We start from the raw sequence: 15378 nt of genomic DNA on the forward strand, positions 1-15378 counted from the left end.
CTCTAGTTAGGGTCGCCTATCACTCAACTAAGCGGGCTGGTATCTTCCTCTGATCTAAAAGTATGCCAGGCATCTGCAAATGTGATACTTGTTTGACTCTACCTCTCGATGGCAAAGCCTAAATAACCTATCCCCTAGCCACCCATATTACTCATCCAACCTCATCTCAAGGGTCCGTGTCTCTAATCTGACCACCCAATAGCAACTGCCATAGCATGGGACACAGACACATCCGTGTAACCTGGTCATCTTACAAACCCATCGTCTATGAATCTGAGAAATTGAGCTCTATAGTGGTGCTGCACCTTGGTGTGCAGAGTGCCCAACCAAGTCTCTTGAGTATGCACGTATCTGATCCAGTCTCAAAATTCTGTCTCTCTCTTCTTGGGAGAATCTAAAGTCTGGACGTCCTCATCATACGGGAAGGGTAGTAATCTATCTAGGTCCAACCCACACTCTGAGAAGTAGCATACCATGACAGGTATAGGTAGTGGTCGGGCATAGCGAAACCCTGTGGTGCCTCCGGGCTCAGCATGGTAGCCTATCTATGCTCATGTATCCAAAACATGAACATAAGAAAGAAAAGAGAGATTGAATGTATGTTGAATGAAGGTGTTTAAGGTGTGGAGGCTGTCCAACAGGCATTGTTTCTCATGGGACTGGGCTCGGGAAGTGTCAAAGAGTGTTGTCCTCAAGAGTGCAACAAACCACCAATAATGTCGATGAACAAAGTTGATGCAGAGGGCTGAAGATAGAAGGGTAATAGGCTGGAGGTTGAAATGTAGTTGAGTCGGTTGTTGGATTGATGAAAACATAGCAATGTGTATTGCCTGGAGACAAATTCTGTTGGGAAAGATATTTGACGATCAACAGCATCACCAGAGCCCGAAACACAGCCGAAAGGAGTCAGACGGCAGGCAGCAAAGCTGGTGACAGCAGGTGGAGAAAAACGCAACTGTCCTGGAGCAAGTAGCAGCAGGGTGGCGCCACCAAGAGGGCTTGTGGCAGCAACAGGTCGTGGGCAGCAGTCTTTGATAGTTGGGCTGCAGCTCCAGCAGGTGGATGGATCATGGCAGCACCAGCCAGCTGGGCATCAGAAGAAAGGAGAGGAAGATGATGATGAAGGTGATGGAGAGCTGGCACAACATGATGAGGTTGATGGTGACGAAGATGATGGAAAAGATGTGGGAATGAGGGATGATAATAGAATGCCCACAATATACACAGCTTAAATGAATCGACCAAGCATCATCCCTAGCAATACAATCTCATGATTGGCCAGTCAATCACCTGTATGTAGGTGACTTTGGAGTCTTTCGAGGTTCTGTCCATTACGTGAATGAGGGTGATCGAGGTCATCTCGAGTCCATATCCTGACATGAGAATTTTGGGCTTTTGTCTTACCACAAAACTAGTATATCATTTTTCTCTAAACAATTCTGTTTGGGGCTATCTCTGTGGAGTTAAATTAGGCCAAAATACACATTTATTTTTCTTAAATGAACCCAAAGAGACCAAGGGTGTCACACTAGAGTCTAGACTGCGAAGGGCCTGTGATCACAAAGGTGATAGATATCTTCTTTTTGGTAGCCCAAGCTAATGCTTCTGAGGTATTTTTCACTTTTTTCAATAAATTATGCTTGATGAATGCTCCAGCACATCTCTCCAACCTTGTGCTCCAGCCCGTGCCCACCATGCTGGAAATGCCTCACCCCCACGCCACCCCCAACTCACCTCCCCCTCCTCTCTTTCCCCCCCCTCGACTAAAGAACACGGCTCGTTATCAGCTGCTACCTTCCTTTGCAGTAGCATTCCCTTTCGAACGCCCAATAGATCACCCAGGTGGTCCTCAAAAACCACTTTGGTCCAACACCGGTGCATCCCATGGATATGGAGAAAGACCTAGAGGGGAGACCGTTGGGTTCAAACATGGTCATGGGTCACTCCCCTCCAAAGCACAGCTTCGATCCACCCTGCGCATCAGTACCGCTCACATAGCAGAGGTGGTATTGATGGGCTAAGGCATATATTCATGGTGCAGCTTACCTTAGTGGATACAATGCAAGAGCTTGTCGATAGCTGTCCAGTTGTATGCAGTGGGGTTTCTCCACCTCTTTCCTAGACATCTTATCACCTCTAAACAGTTCACACTTGCGCTCACCCTCGGATATCGCTTCCCCCCAACACTCTTGCCCCCCTACCATTGAACCTCCTTTACAAGCAATGATGAGCTCCACACCTTTTTGACTCTCCTCGACACTAGTCGAGTAGCCCCCACCGACCAAACGGGAGGCAGGTGCCAGGCATCACTATCCTTGCAATGTGGCGTACCTTTCTTGCCATACCAAACTCCTGCCCTGCCCTAAGACTTTTGTCGGTGTGCGCCTTGATCATATATGAGGTCATTACACACTGCGATTTCTCCCCCGTCGTAAAAATCATCCATGACAAACAAACTAGATGACAAAGTATATACATTAGAAAAATGTATCGCGCCTGATAGTAATTTAACCTTTGCCAATGGGATGATTGTCAAAGCCTTAAAACCAGTGGGTGGTCCCTCCTTTTGTGCAAAGTTTCCTGCAGTTTAGTGTGTAAATGTAATAAAGGACAGATTGCATGTTGCCTTAGTCTTCCAAGGTAGTATGTACCCACCCTAAGAGTTGCAGTTCATGGGGAGTATCCACTTCCACCTAAAGTGGGGATTTCCATGATTGTCTCGGAGTGCCAAGGCCATCCCTATTGGCCCCTCTAGATGGGTTGAAGTACTCATTCCTTCAGTCTTCCCTGTCTAGGAGACGGTCGGAGACTCAATTGGAGGAGATTACACGAGACTATGAGATGGAGCATGTTTCATAGTGGTTAGGAGAAGTAGAGATGGACCTACTCGTGCCAAATGCATGATGCACATCAATTAGCCATCACTTTGGCTATTGACCATAGAAAAATCTTAAAGGAAGTAACTAAAAAAGATTAAGCAATTCCAATTGAGATATGCAACCCAAGGAAACAAAGAGTGTAAGGCTATGAATTTCAAAGTGAATGATCTAGTCTAGTTGTGAATAGAAAAGAAGAGGTTTAATCCATTGAAAGGCATCTGAAAATTAAATTATCACTAAGGTATTACGGCCCATTTTGTATTGTTCACGAGATTAATGAGAATGCATTAAGATTAAGCATTCCTCCTCATTGGCAAATTCATAATTGTTTTCACATTTGTTTGTTGAAACTTTATAAGGGAACACCTCCAGTTACACCTATTGTTAATGACCCTTCTTTGTTAGAGGAAGATATAGAATGTTTAATTCCTAAAATAATCATTGACCATGACTAAACTACAACTAGAACCAAAAATCAATATCATAGATATTTAGTAAAATACAAAAATCATTTTATGGAAGAATTTCTATGAATCTAAAAATCAGAGCTAACTCTGATTTAAGACCATCTAATAAATACCTATCACTCCCACTTACATTCACACTAAATATCCCACGAATACAAATTTACTACATGAGGCAATGTTTCGTGTAAAATCCATGCAACCTTCTTTTCATAAGAAGATGCATATTTGCCACATTGAGATAGCACTAGCATTAGGTTGGCCACTCTTATAGTCTTTAAACCCTTAGGAAACACCATGAATTATGATAATTACAATATTTCACCAAAACTCACTATGAAAACAAGTTTATATAATTTTATGTATTGTGGATTTTGTTAATTTGTTGTATGATCCATGGCTTATCGTGCGAGTGCGCATGTATGGTATTAATCGCATTATGTGCGGTAGATAGATAGAAGGATACTAATGTACTTTGTATTGTGGTAAGCAAATTAATATACGAAGTTATATAAAATAAATATTTTTGAGTATGCATTTTAATGCATGAAAAATATATGCTTTATAGCATAGAAACATTATTGAAATTTGTACATTACATAGTGTGAAAATATTATATTTCTATAGACACTCAAGCACAAGGACTTTGTATGTGCACATGTGTAATTGATTTATTTTGAATATATTTATTGTTTAAAACCTAGAAAGATTAAAATATTATTTTTAGGTGTAAAGCTAAGAATAGATTACATTTATTTTGCCAAAAGCAAGTCATGTAAAAAAAAGCAAGGACACAAAAAGATATCTTCAATGTATTTTGAGTATAAAATATTAATATAATTAATAAATACATGTGTGGGAGAGGCGCTCACCAATGCATGGGAAAAGATTGTATCCAATCATGTATCCTACAAACTTTGTGGATTCTCTCTTCTCTCTTGCAATTTGTTCACCTTTTATTTTCTTTCACTTTTTGTTTATTGTATGATGAAGGCTAGTAACAATCTGCTAAGAGAAAATCAATATATAAATTGTCAACTAGAACCCACAAATTTGAGATCATGATAGGATGTAGCTTAGGGAGCACAATGCACACCATATTTAGTGGATTGCTTGGGGAGCTAGCCTTTCAATCTATGAGGATCAAGATAGATGTTTACAAGGGCATGGATCTCAAGGTACTATATCAAGCAACAAGATGCCAAAGAGGAGCAAAGGTCAAGAGGTGGGAGATCAATGCAACAATCCACAAGGGTCAACAAGTCATGCTCATCAAGAGCCTATACATCTTGGACATGGATGGGTACTACAATTTTTGCATGTGGGCATTCCAGTTCTAGTGGTATAGGTAGAATCAACATTGCCCTCTAAGACACTCTTTTTGTGTAGGATTGTGGCTAATTAACTCTTGAGTAATAAGAATAATCAGATCTTAACTTTTCAATATCTATTGGAGGAGCATTAGAGACATAAGTCTAAGGGGAGATTTGGGTTGGATTCACACATAGCTTGATCATCAATTCCAAAATGACACCTTTAAATTTGGAAGGATAGACTCTTGGATCAACTAAATTTAGATCCAAAAGAGTGGCTTTGGTCAGTCTAGCAATCACCTAGAAGTCAATGAGTTTATTTGCTTAATAGCCCATGTTGGCACACATATGTTGATGTAGAATGACTTGGATTAGTCCTCCTTCACATGAAAAACATCAACATGCCTAGCTTAGGGTGCATCAACGTTATTGGTAGTCAATTAGCCATGGCCACCTTTATTATATGAGATAGAAGTGCATGATATAATCTTCATCATCAAGATTGACTCATGTGCCATGGTGGGCTTGGAGGCTTTGCCCTACCATCAAGTACTAGAGCCTATAATGTACGATTAGAGGCATAGGAGATCATTGGGAGCCTCACTGGGTGGCACATTTGAAAGTCATGATGCTTGATGAGTTCCAATAGTGAGAGCCTTTCAATGTACGTGACTCTAGTAGAGCCTTAGTTGTCCATCATCAATCCACTTTTTGGTCATTGGGAGCACATACAAGGCAACTCTTTGCACCAACTAGAGCTTCAGTAGTGATTCATTCAAACTTGGGTTGGTCAAGTGTTTTTCATGTTATAAGACATCTATCCTTGGTGGTGCTACATGCCTCCTTCGTATCTTATATCCCTCGTTCTCTCCAAACTTTCATGAGAGGCTTGTATATATAAGTGGTTTCTGACCTATAGATGACTCCAACTACACTACTAAACACTTCTACTTCATTGTAATTTGAACTTTGAGTAATATAATTGGCAATACCTTTTTGGCAAAGTAGAAAAAGATGAGGAAATTTTTTAAAGGAAGCGTGGTAGCTACTCAAGATCACAAGTAAGCGATGAGTTCTCAAGCAAGGAAAGCATGCTACATAATTCATGGGTTTCCATTTGGAGAAATGCCTATAATTATGTGTTTGCATCATTCCAAGCACCCAATATACACACAAAATGCCAATGCAAAGTGGTAATTCATTAGGGCCATACTCATAGAGCAAAGTATCACTTGGAGAATGCCTTCATATGCGAATTGTTCACTTTTCCAAATCACTATTTTTAATGATGAAAATAAGCTAACACATTTCAAAGATTAGATACAATAGAAAAGGGATGACAATGTTGAAGATAAAGAAGACAATGTGAAAACTTGAATGTACCATGTGGAGAAACACCCCCCCCCCCCCCCCCCCCCCCGCCCCCCCCAAACCATAAACATTGATGCCAAAGGAGGAGGAGTTGATATGGGCTCATGGTTTTGAGAACCTAATTAAGAATTTGATGTAAAAGCACCTCAATTGGAAGAGCCATGTCGCAGAAACAGCCACCCATTGTAGTATCATCAAGAGATGCCTAAAACTTGGCCTTAGGAGGTGAACTCTCCATGTTGGTTGATGAAGTAAGGCTCAACTGAGAGAGAGAGAGAGAGAGAGAGAGAGAGAGAGAGAGAGAGAGAGAGAGAGCAAATCCACCAAGGAACAACTATCAAATCATGTCTTCGGCTTAGTCACAAGACTAGTGGATATTGGCATTGTCAGTCTTTAATTGAAATAGAAGCCCAACATATAAGTACTAGGAGAGATTAGAACTTGCACACTAATGCTCCATATTGACATGCTTTGGTGCTAAGCTAAGAGAGAAAACAAAACTAAGCTAAGAGAGTAGAGTGTAATGGAAGATGAAGAGAGTAAGTATAGTAGAAGAAGCCTAAAGGGAAAGTCCTAGAGGTACTTAGCCTAATGACAAAGTAGCCTATGGGCTTAACTCAAGTACCTTAAGGAGCTATGAGTAGAAGAAAGCATGACACTATCCTAGGGATGTACTAGTCTAAAGTAGCCTAGATGTTCTAGAAGCAACTAGCCCATCATCATGCACATCCTTTGGCAAGTCTCTACCAAGAGAAGTGATGAGGAGGAGGAAAATCCACATGAATTGTAGATGCATTATAAGTCCACATAGGGGTAACAAGATGACATTATGGGGTAAAGTCCAACATAAGTCACCTAGGGGAAGGGCAAGAAGCAAGCTTTTTCAGCGAGCATTTGAGGGATCTTTTCTGGTAGCCTCCATTTTTTGTTCCACATAGTCCACTTATTCCATCCCTACCATACCTCCACCACCACCACCATCATTGTCGCAAACCACCGCCACCATCGCCACCACCACTGCCACTGCCACCGCTAACCTCTCCACCATCACTACCAACACCACTACCTTTATGCTATCTCTCTCTCTTCCTTTCTCTCTTTATGCCTCCCACCACCACGACTACCTTCACTCTCCCTCTCTCTCTCATCTTACATTCTCAATTTCTTAGTTTTCCTCTACGTGTATATTCCCTCTCTTTCTACATTCTCTCTCTATATCATTACATTCTCTCTCTTTTGTATTGTGCAAAGAATACATGCACACACGCACACACTCTCTCTCAACATCTACTCGAATAGCTCTCCATGTTATGAAAATGACTCTCTCTCTCTCTCTCTCTCTCTCTCTCTCTCTCTCTCTCTCTCTCTCTCTCTCTCTCTCTCTCTCTCTCTCTCTCTCTCTCTCTCTCTCTCTCTCTCTCTCTCTCTCTCTCTCTCTCTCATCATCCGCTCGAATAGCACTCTATGTCGTGTAAACGATTCTCTCTCGCTAGCATGCAACATGGATACATTTGTGCAATTTCCCTAGAATGGTAGATCATGGAGTGCATACAAGAAGCGAGCTTTTTGAGTGAGCATTTGAGCGAGTTTTTCTGGGCAACCTCCATTTCTTGTTCCAAATAGTCCGCTTATTTCTCTTCTCTTGTGCATATATCAAGCACCACTACTACCCCCTCTACTGCCACCACCACCACCACCACCTCTACCCCTGCGTCCACATTGTTGCTGTCATTACCACATCCACCGCTTCCACCACCAATGTCCTCTCCCATGTATCTCCCCCCATGTTAATTACCTTAAGTACAGCTCTCTCTCTCTCTCTCTCTCTCTCTCTCTCTCTCTCTCTCTCTCTCTCTCTCTCTCTCTCTCTCTCTCTCTATCCCCCATCTTCCACCAATTATTCTCTCTTTATTTTTTCTCCTCCCCATCTCTCTCTCTCTCTCTCTCATCTTCCACCAATTATTCTCTCTTTATTCTCTCTCTCTCTCTCTCTCTCTCTCTCTCTCTCTCTCTCTCTCTCTCTCTCTCTCTCTCTCTCTCTCTCTCTCTCTCTCTCTCTCTCTCTCTCAATTCTGCAAGGGTCATCCATCTGTTTTTCAAAACCCTCTTATCTTTGCAAGGGTCAAGCTATTGCATGAGGTCCATTGTCTCTTAAACACTTTTAGTTATTGATATCAAGACGAAGAGAATATCACATTGTTACTCCCACATGCATATATACATTCACATACCTCTCACTTTTATGTGTATGATTTGATAGTATATCTTGATATATTACTTCCATTGTGCACACATAAGCAAAACTACATCGCACATGTCCTCACTACTTTCAATTGAGCATTATTGTGTGGACTTACTACAAAAGGATAGGGTATCGAACATTTTGTTACACTCACTACAATAACGTGCAATATCTATTGTTTTTTACTTTGTTTGAATAGTTAAAATGGGGGCAACAATATTACCTCATTGTTATTCAATCCACTGTCCACATATACATTTACGTGTGTGCATGTTTCTCCACTCTATCCTTCCCTAGATGTTTTGCACGTGCTTTATCCACACATCTTGTAGTATTGCAATTGAGTGAATGCCTATACACAGTCTCCTTCACTTGCATATTCCTCTCTCTTTCTCCTCTTCCCTCTCATGCTCATTTTGTCGCGCTTGTAAATAAACACAATCTAATAATTCTGAAAGTACAGATTCATCATGCACATCAAATATCAATCAAGTTCCATTGCTGGGGGTAGAATTGGTGATCCCTAACAAAGTCTAGGACTGAACCATGGAAGCATGCTGGCTCAGTCAAGTAGGGAAGTGTGTGCTCTAGAAGGACTGTGTCCATGGGATTTCCCTCAAATGGGGGTGGGCATATAAAGGCATTGGGTAGGTTCATATGCATCTTCTCCACGCTATCATCCACAAATAGTGTCATTGTTGAAGTGCGACCAATCGATGTCATTAAAAAAATTCATGAAAAGGGGCTTTGTGTAACTCCTTCTGGCAAAAGTTGTTGTGGGAGTTGCTCTACACTTGCCCTATCCATATTGAAATACAAAGATCAATGCTTGCTTTGACGACTTCACACATTCACTTCTAACCAATTGGAGTAGCTCACTTAAATTATCTTTCTTCATGGGAGCTCCAGATGGCAATGTCAAACATGTAGATATTTCCTTCAAAAACCTTGCGAGCCCTGGCTACAAAATCACCCAATACATGCCCACTTTCAAGCGCTTCACTGGTAACGATCCCTTCTTCTTTGGCCACCTATGTAGAGGCACCCCATTCATATCGAACACAATTAATTTTTGGGTTGTGGGAGATAACTGTACATGCACACCTGGAAGGGTAAGCACCCATATATTGGTGTGATGAAAAAGAACACTACATTACTGTCTAATATTGTGCAAGTTTATGTAAACATATTACATTTGCTCTTAGATATCTTCCATCTTCGGTAAAGCAATACAGACATGCAATCTGTCTATTAGAATTAATTGCTACTAATGTGAGAGTGGCATTTAAAGGCTGTTAAAGTGCGGGAAAGACGTAGAGAAGAGAAAATTTAAGGTGGAATTTGACCTCATCGGAAGTAGCAAAGACAGATTTGGCAATTTTTATAAGCCGCGGAAGACGGGATTTCAAAGCAACTTCGAAGAGAACTTGCAAATTTTTCATCAGTTTTTCGGATGCTGGATCGAGCTAGAGTGAGTGACTGGCAATGGGGGACCCCAAGTCAGGCAAGTAGAAATTTTCAAAGGTCAAATCGGAAGCCAAATGGTTGAGACGAGAGGCCAAACAAGAAAAAGTCACCTTCACACGATGACTTGTTGATTGATGGCATGTTCAGCCTGAAAGCAACCCCCAAAACTTATCACAACAATAAACTTCTCTAAATTCTCACCTCCAATTACTACATTCCATTTGTGAAATGATTGATTTATGATGGAGCCACAAATTCAGTATTTCTCTCTCCTCCAGCTCTCGCTTCTAGGAGGTGCTTCACATGCAAAGAATTAAGGAGAGGATGCGATAAATGATGCTTATCTGGCATGGACCGAATTGCTCCAAGATCTGAAGGATGATGAGAGGCAATGTCTAGCACAATCAGGGAACAAATGATGAGTTTGTTGGCTATTTGAAACCATTTCATAAAAATACGCAACATGCAAATAAGCGGTATGCTCAATTTTTACAAAGAAAATCTCATTGTTTTAATGTTTGATGGCTTTAATGATGCGTGCATGGAAAAAAAATTTGTGTGAATCATGTTTGAAGTATGTTTGAGGGTTGTACATGATAAAATGTAGAACCCGTAGTTGTACATAGTTGTAATTAATAATTTAAAACTTTATGAGATAGAAAATTGATAAAAATCAATGTTCAATCAATATGATCAATCAAGTCACATAAATTAGAAAATATCACATTTTTATTAACAAGTAAAGGGAAAAAAATAAGGAAATTTTTGATTTTTGTACCTTTAAAAATTTTTTAAAAATAAATTTTATGTTTGTGAACGTATAACAAGGCTCGATCATGAGGATTTTATTGATTTTTACATGAAAAAATACATAAAAATGAACCCTACACCTACCCAAGGAATGAAAAACCTAAACGGTAGGAGGGAAGAGGGTTTGTGAAAGTGGTTAGTTGCTAAAAATGATTCAAATTGTGATCTATTTGTCTATGCATAACATATAGGACGGGGACTATCATTTGAGTTAAGGAGACTAGTAGCATAGAGGAATTCGGTGCTAGTCTCTATCAACGCCGCACGTATGATTAGTTGGAAAATTATTGAAGGGTTGTTTTTGCACTTCACCTAGCTGGTTTCTAATGATAAAATGCTTGAGCACAATGGCCATCCAACTTGTCTTGACCATAACATAGTATCAAACCTGGATGCATTGCAATTGTTTTCCAAACATTGATCTACATGGAGTGTGTAAGGAAACCTGAGCGGTAGGGTAGATGAACAATTTCTTGGGGTAAGCTCGGTAAAGAAATATCAAATCTCCTGGATCGTTCAAAATATATAAGAGTGGAGATTGTTTGTATGTGCTTTATATTAGAGCAACACATATTGGGGCCAATCCATGAGGTGTAGGAGAGCTACAGTGGGGCCTCGGCATTCAACCGAGGGGTTGCCTCCTATGTTTGTGTTATGTGGTATATTTTACTAAGATGTATGGATTTCCTTCTGAGGAGTAAGGAAGGGCAATCATTGGACTGCATTCTACTACAAACGCAATATCTACAGTAGGAAATTAGGGGAATGTGTCCCTGAGATGTTGTTGGCCACGAGCCATGTGGGGTTGCCTTGAGAGTATTAGAGGTCCGGCTAGTGCTTAGAGAGCCAACCATTTTTGGTCCCGACATGATGCAAAGTCACCACATCCTACATTGCAATCTAAAATGGTGTCTCCTTCTTTTGTGTACGTTTGCAAGAATGAGCTTCAAAAAGCCCTGCCACATTGCATGCCACTAGTATGTGGTATTCATATAACAGATTAGAAATCTACTAAATGTCTACAAAACATCTCAGTAGTAGTTTAACAACATTGGATCTCATACTGACCTCTTAGTGGGAATCCTAATGTATCTCACACCTACACATTCACAAAAATGTCATCTTTTGTGAACACCGAAGGGATGATTCCATTGTAAGTGATATCTAAACACATGCATGCTAGAATATATATCACATGTACCTGCATTTAAAGCTTGAAATACTAATTTTAGTCATCGCACTCACTAAACGGAGCTAACAAGTGTGATACATAAACCATATCCAGCATGACCATATCATGACTTTAAAACTCTCACCTCTCTATCTCCAATGACATAGATAGGCATCTCGCAATGAACAACCTGTGCCATGCGTAAGGCCCAACACTTCTGCCCTGACTCCATCCGTCGGTGTCTATCCTCCACAACCTGTTCAACAAGCTCTACCACGAAGTGTGTTGTGGCAAGGAAAAGTAGCATCCCTATGCCATTGTTGAGAATAGATCAATCAAATACATGGCATCAACTAACTCTACCTCAGTATGGGGGTTCCATGAGAGAATTCCATCTCCCAATCCATGCACGGCACTATCTTCAAGGAGACGAACCACCATGATATCGCATGCTGTGTTTGTGGTTTCTTCGTCAACCTCGACCATCTTGTGTTGCTTGACCTCCTCCAATGCCTCTACCAATTGAGAGAATGCCTCACTTGTTTGATCATTTTGCAATGCATTTCTTGTCTTGAATGGATCACATCGAACAATACGCCACTCTACCTTCACCATCATAGCAAAGACATCAACTTGCAACGGATCTTCCATGGGGCTTTTAGTATAGACAGAGACACATTGACTCCTCGATTAGTAACATATTCTTCTCACTGAATGCTATGATAGTTAATATTCTTGATACACGTTTGTTTATTTGTATATGTGGTTGGCACATCTTGCACCATTATAGCTTCGTGGGAGACGATGTCTTGCAAGGGGACTTCCATATGACTTTTAGTATGGCCCTCTGCATGATTAATTCACAATTAGTAACATATGGCTCTCTGCACGATGAATTCACAATTAGCAACATATTTTTCCTTCAAAATATTATTGTAGATAGTTAGTGCGCAAATCGGATGTTGTATGCATGCGTAGTGAATGCCAGAAGGTCCCCAAGAACAAAGAACTCTACCAAAGCTTTATTAAAGCAAAAAGAGATTTTGCACGACAATAGACAAGAATACCAATTGGGTACAATCTCCCCCCATGCCTTGTGTGAGTGCTTCACAAGGCATGCATTTATAGATTTATTAATCTCCAAGCTAAAAAAATGGCCCAATTTACAATTAGCATGCTTTTAGTTTTTGTGTTTGATTTTGTCCAAATTAAGAGTAAAGTGTTTGGGCGACCCAAAAATTGGGTTGTACCCAAATACAATGTCCAATAATGAAATATTAAACTGAGCGCCTATGTGCATATAAAAATAATAAATGTTTGTCAAGCACTTTAATAAATAAGCCCGTCTAGATAAATATTGACGCCACTCCTTTAGTGGTAAGACACGCGCCCATCAAAAATAATAATTCTTCTAGGTAATATGAATGCATGCCGTCGCCTGGTGCTTCCCAATGCCACCGCTGCCTGCTCTACACATCAACCAAAGCATTTACAATTGTTAGAAAATAGTAGGATAAAACCTACAAAAGTAAATACCTAGCAGTCTTCAGCTAAATAATTAAATAGGTTGGAACTTTGTCCTAACCTTAATTTAATACGAGTGCACTCTAATCTCATAAACGTCCATTAATTTAAGATGTATTTTGCGGAATCACCCACGTGCACATTAAATTAATATGACGCCCAAAAAGAATAGGCATCCCTGTCAACTTCTCACACAAGGAATCCACCTTGTGTATGAGCCCCGACAAATACATATAGTTTTACGAAATCCACCGAAAAACCTCAGGGAATCCACCATGGAATATGCCTTTAGTTTTACGGAATCCACTGAACAATCTCATGGAAACCACCGTGGAATATGCCTCATGGCATCATACCCCCGGGGTGGGATAGCAATTGTCCTCAATTGCTATTAGCTCAACGTGGAGCGAGCAGTGAGGGGTAAGCATTTAGGTCGCGGTGCATCCATTGGCCTCTTCAACAGGTTGATTTTTAAACTTAACCAAATATCTAGAATATCTATGGCCAGTTCTAGTGGTCATAAAGTCAATTTCTAGAATAGTTTCATGTTCAAGGATTTCAGTTTCTTCTTCTAACAAATGAGAGTTTTCATAGACAGGATGGATAGGTAATTGGACTCTAAAAGGTCGTAATAAACTGATATGAAAAGTATTATGTATCTTTCACTGTTGGGGTAGTTCTAATTTAAATGCATTGTCATTCATCTTGTAGATTATTTTGAAAGGTCCATAAAATCTAGGTGCTAACTTAACAATAGGGTGTTTCTCAACACTTTGCAATCTTCTCTTTTCAATGTGTAACCATACATCATCATCAACATTGAAACTCATGGCTTTTCTTTTCTTATTAGCTTGTTTAGTGTATGATTGTTGGACTTTCACAATCATGTCTTTAACTTCAGCAAAAATAGTAGCATACGTATTGGCAATATCATCAACAACTTTAACTTTATTCAATAATAATGTAACAAGTGTAGGCAATCTATGTCGATAAATGATTTCAAAAGGTGCTTTTTGTGTAGTTGTGTGTGGTGTATTATTGTATGCAAATTGAAGTAGATGCAAGTGTGTATTCCATGTTTGTGGTTTTGAAATTGTGTATGCATGCAAAAGATCTAGAATTATACTGTTTGTAGCTTTTGGTTGTCATGGAATGCAGATGAGAAATCAATCTTAGTACCCAAATTAGCAAACAAAGTAGTCCAAAAATTGTTACAGAATCTAGAATCACGATCAGAAATAATAACTATTGGCAAACCATGGTTTGTGAAAACAGTCTTCAAAAACAATTGTGCAGCTTGAGATGTAGTTAATGTTTTCTTGCATGGTAGGAAATATGCTTGTTTGCTAAATCGATCTACTATAGTCCAAATAATATCATGATTAGCTTGTCTATTAGGCAAACCAGTGATAAAATCCATCGAAATATGTTTCCATGGACATTTAATAATTAGTAAATGCATTACCAAACCATATTTCTTTCCATGGTGTCACTTGACTCTTTGGCAAATTAAACACTCAGAAACAAAGTTAGAAACATCATATTCTATTTGTGGCTAGTAAAATCTTCAACCAATGTTCTTAAAGTGAAAATAATGCCTCTATGGCCTTAATATGGAGAATAATGAATTTCATGTAACACAAATGATCTAAATTGAATAGTGACCCACAATCTTTTCTCATAAAACATAAATCCATCAAAATAATACAAAGAATCAATTGGAATCTAGTTATTAGCAACTAATTTGTTCCAATTAGCTTGAAAACTGGGATCATGGTCATAGGTATCCTTCATAGAAAAAAGAAAATCAAAAGATAAAACGGAAATATTATGGATACTTGGTCTTCTACTCAATGCATCAGCGACAACATTCTCTCTTCCGAGTTGATATTGGATAAGTGGATGAAAACTTTGAATGAAAGTGTCCCATTTAATATGATGGTCAGAAATTTGTGGCTGACTAAGGAGATGTTTGATACTTTGTTGGTCAGTGTTGATCATAAATTTGGATCCCATTAGATAGTGTTTCCATTGATGTAAGGCTTGAACTACAGCTAATAATTTTTTATCATAGATGGAATACTTTATTTCAAAGGGTTTAAGTTTGCAACTAGAATAGGCTATGGTATGTGAATCT

The sequence above is a fragment of the Lygodium microphyllum genome, chromosome 24 (genome assembly GCF_053477565.2).
Source record: "Lygodium microphyllum isolate KBCC chromosome 24, Lygodium_microphyllum_v1.1.10, whole genome shotgun sequence".
Classification (NCBI taxonomy): domain Eukaryota; kingdom Viridiplantae; phylum Streptophyta; class Polypodiopsida; order Schizaeales; family Lygodiaceae; genus Lygodium; species Lygodium microphyllum.